We start from the raw sequence: 10,274 nt of genomic DNA, 5'->3' as shown, positions 1-10,274 counted from the left end.
ATATCAAAAAACCATTACGACACCGTTTCGAGATAAGAATGGATTGGATCAAATATGATATCATCATCGTATTTGGAAGAAATATTTATATCTCAACTCGAATTTAAGTTGGCAGAATTTCTAATATTTTTATTCATTGGTTATATATATATATATATATATATATATATATATATATATATATATTGGAACTTATCATTTAGATTTTAATTAATTTGAATATGATTTATCGTAACGCAATTATTTGATAAATTAATAAAATATAAATATTATTATAATATTAATATTAACGATAAAAGAAATAAAAAATACATTGATTAAAAGTTTAGTGTATAACTCAGTTGAAAAAAATATCTAAAGACAATTCAATTTCTAATTATAAAATTTATAAAGATATTGTTTAATCCAATTAAAATTATTTTCAATTTCAATCATTAAATATGCTCATATTTGTGAATAGTTTTAAACCTAAATTTATTTAATAGATAAAAATCTAATAATTACAAGTAGGATATTTATTAAGTCTAAGTTGGATTGTTATCAATCCTAACTCTTATCCCGGGATGTGTTTTATACGATGCTAATTTTCTACCAAACAAATTTAGTATTTATATATATCTATCTAGCTGTAAAAAGCCTAATTAGCTTGATCCTAATATATTGTTCATATTTTCTTTTCTCTTTGAAAGCCACTTTCACGGTTAAATAATTATAATAACAACAAAAGTCTTAATTACAGTTAAATTAACAGATTATACCACTATCTCTTGCAATCAATCAACTAAGCATAAAATAGAAGGATTAATCAATACATTAACTTGAAGATAAGATAGAAAAGAAAAACGTAATGCTTATTTTCTCAACAAAAGCAGAATCTACTGAGCATAAATATAACAATGTATGAGATGGTAATGAGAAATTTCGAGAATGGAAAGAAAGAAAAATAATGAAGAAAAAAAGCTCACCAACGTGACAATGGAAAAAAGAATTCAGGTAATCTCAATGAAGATGGTAAGTGATTGTATTAAAAGTTGACTCTAACGAAAAAAGAAGGAATATATAAAAGTAAAAAAAAGTGTAAGTAATTTTGTAAATAATTAAGAATGTTAAAAAAATTGAAATTAGAGTTTGTTGAACAAAATTTGAAAGTATTTCTTGGGTCAGAGTCAACCTATGAGTATTCCTACTCTGACCTCATATATTATAAGCTAAAAAATTTAGAATCAAATTAAATTATTTTAACTAATATTAAAGTAGTACTTTATAAATTATTTTAGGGTTGGGTAGGTCTAGTCCCAGAACTTTGATCCTTTTTAACATCACTATATATTTATACACTAAATTAGTTGATAGCAACACTATTAACCGTTAATTTAATGAGTGTAAGATTTATGTCTTCATTGATCCTAACCCTCCATTTTGTCTCATGACATTTTTTTTCAATTAATGGCATAATTAGACCAACGTTCAAACCACCAAAAGTCATGTTTGAAAATACAAATAATTCAAACTTTGTGTAAATATATTTAATAGTTTTATATTAAAAATTATTTTATTTTCAAATTTACATTTAAATTAATATTAAAAAAATTACAATTTTTATGTTAAGTTTAAAATTGTATAATAATTTTTATTATAAAATTATTTTAAAAATTAAAAATATAAATTATTTTACTCTAAATTCACTTTTAATTAAAATTAATTTTGCAAAATTAAATTTGATTCAAAAACATTTTTCCAAACACCTGATTACAGCCATCCTTCCTTTTTTTTTTTTCATTCACCATTTATTTCTCGTCATTCTCTCGTAACAAAGCCATCCTTCGTCCTTTTTTTTTTTCTTTAGATTCGTTCATCATTTCTTTTTCCATTCATCTCTCGTCATTCTCTCATAACACAAAATTTCCTTCTTTTCTCACAAGATAAATGTTTTTAATATATTTTTTAACATAGTTTGTTTACTATACTCTTAATTATTAACTAAAATTTATTGAAAATTAAAAAATATGATTATTAATTTAATGATTCATATTTCTTATTTAATTTTATTTATTTATATTTTTAATAAATTCTAATAAATAACTAGGACTATTTCAAAAAATTAATTCAATAAAGTTTGCTTACTTTAACTTTTATAAAATAATTTTTTTTATAATAATCAAGAGCGTATTGAAAAAATATATATTACTAAAACTCTTCTCTCCCACATATTCGTGACCCACCATGAAAACCACTAAATCCATGAGAGGAACCTCATCTATCTGCTATAACATCAACTCCTTTGATATCATGAACTCAACGAACCACGATGAAAGTTCTGAAAATCAAAATGTGACTTGGGCTTTGGTTAGGTTGTTTCGAGCTTATCTGTGTTTTGGGCTAGCATTGGGGTTTGATTCGACCGGGAAAGTTGGTAGGCTCAGCTATATAAATCACGTAGCGTTATTTAGTAACAAATCAATAACTATAATAATTAATGAGATAATCATATATAATGATTTAAATTGTGTTAATTTTTATTACTGAGTATGTGAATCAATTAGCATGAAATTGTTTTATTTTAACTTGAGTCTCACAAATGCAACTGTATTAAACTATTAGAAATACTTTAGATGAAAAAAAAAAACTATATTAATTTTTAATTTTTTTCTTATCATTATTGTTCATATATTGTTATTCTGTGATTTTTTTTATTATTTTATGTTATTCTTCTTCTTTATATAAAGTAATTTATTTGTACTTTAGTTTTTCTTGTATTTGTATGAGAAAAATAAAATTAATTCTGTCTCTTGAACAATAAATTTAAAATTATGTTAGTTCCTCCTTTATCGATTTGTTTAAATAAAATTTAAAAAAAGTTTTTTCAATATGTTTCATAGAAAAATAAAATATATATCATGCATGTGTGTTTATGTTGTGTCTTGTGCATATGAATTTTCTTATATTTGTCTTTTATTGTATTAAAAATATCTATTCACGTACTGTCATCATATTTTTAAGGAAAAATAAAAATAATTTATTCATTCAACAATTTTGTACTTATGATATATAAATTTTTAGTCCGTTCATGTATTATAAAACCCCAAGACTCCAAGAGTAAGAATGTAACTATTTTTCACGATATGCTAATACCTTTTGCCTACCAAATAGACTCTTGAATATGATCTGATTACCTACACTCTCATTTTTCATTTTGAAAGTTTCTAAATTCTTAAAACACATTTTGATGACAACTCATTTCTTTTTCTTCTTCTTTTTTTTTTATCGATTTTTCAATTCGCCGTCCCTCGTCGTGACGTTTGCAAAAGTCACCATCGTAATATCAGTATAAATGAAACGCATGAAATTGCATTTGTATATATCAATAATACAAATGAAAGTAAGAGCATGGTTAAAATTACCAAAACTAAACAAATATTGGAGTCTTGCACAACAATCATGGAGTTTCTGAATTGAAATTCCTTCCCTAGAAACTAATTTATTTGCACAAAAGAAAAAGGAGATATAATCAAAGTGGGCAACATCAAACAAATGATCCAAGAACAATACTCGTGAAGGGTATAGTCTAACACTTATGTGTTATTAAAACTTTCCTCTTTATCTTGCTCTTGCTCTAATCTAATTTTTCTTCCTCCAGGTGTTCCAATGAAAACGTATTTGACATGTGCAGGCATGTTCTTGACTTTTTTGGAGCCCTAGGCAAAATACTAAATGGGAGCCCTTTCAAAAAAAATTATATGACATAATACAACAAAATAAAAGCATAATTCTATTAAAATAATATGTTTTTTAAGTAAATAGAATTTTTTCTAATAAAATTACAAAAAAAAACAATCCATTCAAACAATTCTTATGTCATCATCAACTACAAAAATACAAAAAATTATAAAAAATGAGTTCTACGAATATTTTGAGATGTAAAATCATTAATAATAACATCCGTATCAATGTTTTTTAAAAATTCCTTCTCGATCGATAAAATTGCAAGACCGTTCAACCATTCTTGTGACATTGATGACCTCAAGTAGGTTTTGATTAACTTTAACTTTGAAAACTTCTTTCAGCTAATGCACAGTTACTGGAACTGTCAAAAAAATTCTATAAGCAATTGAAATATTTGGATAACAATTTACAGATTTGACAAACTAAAGAATTTTAGTAGCTGACATTAATTCATTTGGTAAAGTAAATTGTAACATTTTCAATTTTGAGTAAAAATCATTTAAATCAACATATGATGAATCACCATGAGAAAAAGTATAGTGAAAAATAGCACAACATTCTTTCAATTCCTTTTCATCCAATGACTTTAACTTGTTTGAATCAAACAGAAACTCAAAAATACTTTCAAAAGTTTTTAATTGCTCAAATCAGCTTTTCAAAGAAGTAATTGCTATGTCCACAACAACCAAAAAATATTCAACTCTAAATAATTCTTCAGCCGATTGAATTTCTTCATCCTCTTGATTATTTTTATCAAATTGTTTTTTCCTAATAACACGACGCTTTGTCAGAAGGGTAGGCTCTACATCCATACTAAGTGCAATACTTTTAGCAATATTCATACTAGAAGTATAGCCTTGATCTCTATATTTTTCAAAGTATGACAATATACCTTCTAATTGTTTTATAGTGGTGTCAATGCATATAGATTTAGATTGCAATTTCTTGCTCACCATATTTATAGTAAATAAAATTTTATGCCAAATAACCATACCAAGCAAAAACTTAAAACTCCCAAGTGCATTATATAAACTTTCCGCTTCACTCTTTGACTTTGCATTTTCACAAGATTCATATAATTCTGACAAAGTCAATCTTAATTGGGGAGTTTGAAATCTAATAGCTTTAACACTTTTAATTCGACTCTCCCAACGAGTGTTAGATAAACATTTCACAGTTAATTCAGGGACATTGTCAAGCAAAATTTTTCATCTTTTTGTAGAATCTGAAAATAATGTATATATGCGTTGAACAATTCCAAAAAATGAAATACCTCTAGTGCAAGAATGTGCCATGTCGCTAAGAGTAAGATTTAGACTATGACAAGCACAAGGTATATATAATGCTCTCAGGTTTATTTCAAGAAATCGCTTTTGCACATCATGATGCTTCCCTTTCATATTGGAACCATTATCATAACCTTGACCCCTTACATCATTAACATTAAGATCCAAAAACTTTAGAACATTTTGTAATTCATTAAAAAGTCGCTAGTTACAGGAAACTCAAAAATATTACACATCCTAATTATTCTTAATTACAGTAGTCGCTAGTTTTGGATGTCAAACAGTTCCAGGAAACTAAAAAATATTACACATCCAGTCATGGCATTGCAACCAGCACAAATTCTGCAATATATTTTCCACACTACTGTAACAGGAGATGGAACATAATTAATAAACCAAAAGAAAAATAAAAATGGCACTCCCTATTCATAATATAAATATTCCTACTAAAGCATTTATATGAATAGCGAATTAATCACCTTCTAAACGTGAAACACCGAACTGGGTTTGAATTGCAGAACAACTCTTTTAGCTCCCTTACGTTTCCCACTAAAAAGAAAAGCAAAGATGTACTTGGAACAAATATGGTTTATTTGTACATAGTAAATAACAAAATCAATTTTTTAGGTAAACGATTTTTTTAACATTTCCCGAATGAGGAACAGGGAGGAGGAAAGAAAAAAGAAATAAGAGTGAGGAGGAAAGAAATACCTGCAACAATAGTGGGTTTTATCTTTTTGATTATGATAAAATGCAAAATTGCACACGACACTGTTAAAAGGTCTGGAGAAGTTGAAGGGGTAATTACATTTTTAGCAAGCAAAGTGTGATTGTGTAAGAAATTGAAAAGTTTTCTTTATTTTTCTATTTTTTCAACTGCAAATTACAATTAAGTATTATTTTTTTCCTTACATAAAAGCATAATATAATTTTTATTTTGGGCCTCTTTTAGGTCTGGGCCCTTGGTGATCGCACTCTCAAACTACCCTTAGAACCAGGCCTAGACATGTGATATTTTGGGTCAATACACTCCAACATGGGGTTGACATTTTCTACATAATTCAGGACAACCATCAATAGTCAAACTTTCAAGTGTGGTGAGGCCTTGCATGTTAACCGGGAGAGACAAAAGCTTTGGACAGTTTATTATAACAAGCTTTTTCAGATTAGTCAAAGTTAACAACCATTCAGGAAGCATTTCAAGATTGTCACATAATGTAATTGTTAAGGAATGTAAGGAGTTGTAATGGTTCTCATAAATTCAATTTCTATTGATAGAGTGTGAATACGTAGAAAGCATATAAGTGAAGAATTTTGCTAGTTAATTTATATTCAATGGTAATTGTTAATCCCGTTGTGAGGAATTACACCAGAAAAGCAAGAAAGTGCAGTACAGAATTTAGAAAATTACAAATAAAAGAAGAAGAGATAAGTTAGAGACAAACAGAGAGAGAAAAAAGGTTCACCAAAACAACCTACTTCCTAAAACTCTTCGCCCACTACACATATATTATTATTAACTATCCCTAATCCGCAAAGGAACCCGAGTTACATGTTTGCTATGCCTAATCGCATTATTCTGTCCACTATCCTCCACCTTTACATTACCCCCCCCTTTAAGTTGGAACTTGTCCACAAGGTCAATTGGAGCAATCAACGACAACGAAATGATGTGATGAGTAAGATCACCACGACAAGGCTTTCACAGTGAGATATGGAAAACGAGGTGTATTTTGGCATAAGAAAGGAGCTCGAGATGATAAGCAATAATACCAATGCAAGATAAAACTTTAAAGGGACCAAAATAACGCATCCCTAATTTTTGTTGGCATTGTAAACAAACTGTATGTTGACGATATGGCTGGAACTTGACAAAGAAAATCACCCACATTAAATTGAAGTTTAGTACAGTGGCAATCAACGTAAAGTTTCATGCAATTTTGTGCTTTGAGAAGGTTGCCTTTGAGTTCTGAAAGTAGCAAATCACGCTACTGGAGTTGAGTTTGAATATTCAGAGGAGTACTATCATGAAAAAACAGAAGAATGATGCTAGGAAGGTCGCGACCATATAGTACCTTGAAAGGTGTCATGCCAATTAAACTTTGAAAAGTCGTATTGTACCAAAACTCAGTCCAAGGCAAATAAGAAACCCATTTATGGGGGTAATCTGAGACAAAACAACGCAAATACATCTCCAGGCATTTGTTCACAGCTTCGGATTGACCATACGTCTGTGGATGGTATGCAGAACTCATTTTAAGGGATGTACCTTGAAGCTTAAAGAGGTGTTGCCAAAAAAAGCTAGTGAACACCTTGTCCCTATCTGATATAATGGAGCTCAGAAGACCATGCAATTTGACCACAGTAGACAAAAAAACATCAACCACCTAAACAACATTAAAATTAGAATGCAAAAGGGCAAAGTGAGTATATTTGGATAGACGATAGACCACCACAAAGATAACAATGTAACCATGAGATGCGGGCAACCCGATGATAAAATCCATTGCAATATCTTCCCAAACTTGGGACGGAACAGGTAAAGGACTAAGTAATCCAGCTAGAGAGGTTTGAACATGTTTTGCACATTGACATACTTGACAAGTTCACACAAAGTCTCGAATGTTAGAACACATTTGATCCTAATAAAAGTGATCGGTAACACGATAAAAAGTGCTTAAGAACCCAGCATGGCCACCCAATCTCAATGAATGGGATTCCTGTAAAATAAGGTTGACAAGCGAACAGTCTGCAGATAGAATGACGACGCGGTTCTTGTAAAATAACAAACCATCCCGCATAAAGTATTGCGAAAATGCCAAAGGATTCGACATAAATTTTGAAATCAGTTGCTGCAATTTAGATGATAGAGCGATAGTGGCATGAATGTTATCAAGGAGTGACGATTGCGAAAGGGACAATGCCATCAAGAATGAATGGGATAAAGCATCAGCGACTGCATTTGTCTTCAGTAATCACATAAAGTTTTTAAACGTAAGTCGACTGGTTTTGCATACAAGAAGAGAGCTTCTTAGAGAAGTAAGCAATTGGATGTCCTTCTTGCACCAACACTGCACCTATTCCCTGACCCGAGGCATCCGTTTCCAAGACAAATGGCTTGGAAAAATCAGGAAGAGCAAGTATAGGTGCCTCCAACAAAGCAACCTTAATGTAATCAAAAGTTGTTTGTGCACTCGAAGACCAAGCAAAGCAGTCCTTTTGTAGCAAATCTGCCAACGTATAACAATCTTAGCATACTGCTTAATAAAGCAGCGGTAATAACCAAACAAGCTAAAAAAAGCATATAATTGAGTAACTGTAGCCGAAGTAGGCAAATCACGCCCTGCACTCAGTTTAGAGGGATCTATTTCAACATCATGTTGAGACACAAGGTGGCCTAAATAATCCACCTAAGTTTGCTCGAAAGAACACTTAGAGAGCTTAGCATAAAACTGATGTTGCTGCAAACAACGCAGAACCATTGATAAGTGTTCCAAGTGAAAGGACCAAGTAGGACTATAGATGAGAATGTCATCGAAGAAAATGAGAACAAATTTACGCAAGAAAGGTCAGAAGAGATCATTCATAACTACTTGAAAAGTGGCCAGAACATTGGTGAGGACAAATGGCATTACAAGCCATTCATACAAACCATTATGAGTACAAAAAGCAGTTTTGTGGCAATCTTCGGATGAACTAGAATTTAATGGTTCCTGGATTGAAGATCCAATTTTGAGAAGAACACAGAACCGCGCAACTTATCCAAAAGTTCATCAACCGTGGGAATTGGAAATGAGTCTTTGACCGTAACTGCATTCAAAGCTTGATAGTCGGTACAATATCTCCAAGAACCATCATGTTTCTTGACCAATAAAATTGGGGCAGAGAAAGGAGAAGTATTGGGGTGTAATTGTCCCCTAAAGAAGCATTTCATTCACCATGCATTCAATCTCCGCATTTTGTGCAAATGGGTAACGATACGATTTTACTTTAACCGCAATGACCCCATCCTGAAGAGGAATTGCATGATCCTGAGGATAGGCAGGAGGCAAACCTTTGGGCAAGTGGAATACATAAGTAAACTGGTGCAGGACAGATAATAAATCAGGAGGCAAGTTCAGAGAAAAAAGATTTTCATCTGTAACTTGTTGTTCAGGAGAGCACAATGCAAAAGATACAATTCCAAAATCTGAGCAGAAGAATGATAGCGCTGCAAATGATTGAAATGAGTATATTGAGGCGTTGAGGAAGTGTCCCCCAATAAGGTTACAAACTCACCACCACAGAAAATTTTAATGCAGCTAGTACTATAATCCACAATATGAGGACCTAGAGTGGCCAACCAAGAAGCACCAATGACAACTTCAGAGCCACTCACCGCCAAGACATAAACGGGAGTAGTAATAGTATGACCTGAAATTGAAATAGATAAAGCAGGGATATAACCCTCAGTTTGCAGAAAAGACCCATCACCCATCATGACCTTCAGGGGAGGCAAAGGTTGCACCGGAAGACATAATGAATGCACCAAGCGCGGATGAATGAAACTGTCAAAACTACCTCCATCGAGTAGTAAGCGAACAGGCTTACTTGAAATTGCGCCCTGAAAATAAAGGGTTGCCTTACTAGGAGAACCTCGAAAAGCATTCAAGGAAAGATGGTGAAGGGTGGCCTCAGTATCTGGAGAATCATCGGGAGGCTGTGGCGAGGGCAGATCCTCTTCAAGCTCGAATAGTAAATACCGTTTATTTGGACACCAATGATTCCAAGTATATTTTTCGTCATATGTAAAACAGGGTCCCTTTTCCCAACGTAATTGTTGTTTGGTTGATGACATACGGTGAACAGGATGTCACGACTTGACAGGCGGCATGGGTAAAAGCTGTGGTAAAACAGAAGGAGGAGTCGTCGATGAAGAAGAGGGCCCCTTAGTAGATGAAGAAGGAGCCAGATTTAGGTTGGACCGCACAAAAGTAGATTTTAAGGTCGGAACTGAAAAGCCCACAGTATCTTGTTCATCAAACAAACAAGCTAGAGCAACTGCCTTAAGCAAATCTAAAGGTGCCTAGGCGATGACCTTCTGCCGAATCAGGTCCTTCAACCCACTTAGGAAACAATCAAGTAATGCTCCATCGATGAGTCCTTCACTACGGTTAGCGACTATCATGAATTCATTGTAGTAATCAGAGATGGAAGAAGTATGAGCCAATTTAAAAAGCTTAGGATGGGCACTATCAAACACGAAAGACCAAACTATGATTCAAT

This window comes from Abrus precatorius, unplaced genomic scaffold (assembly GCF_003935025.1).
Source record: "Abrus precatorius isolate BTA unplaced genomic scaffold, Abrus_2018 Scaffold3, whole genome shotgun sequence".
In the NCBI taxonomy this organism is placed as follows: domain Eukaryota; kingdom Viridiplantae; phylum Streptophyta; class Magnoliopsida; order Fabales; family Fabaceae; genus Abrus; species Abrus precatorius.
Note: the sequence above shows the minus strand (reverse complement) of the source record.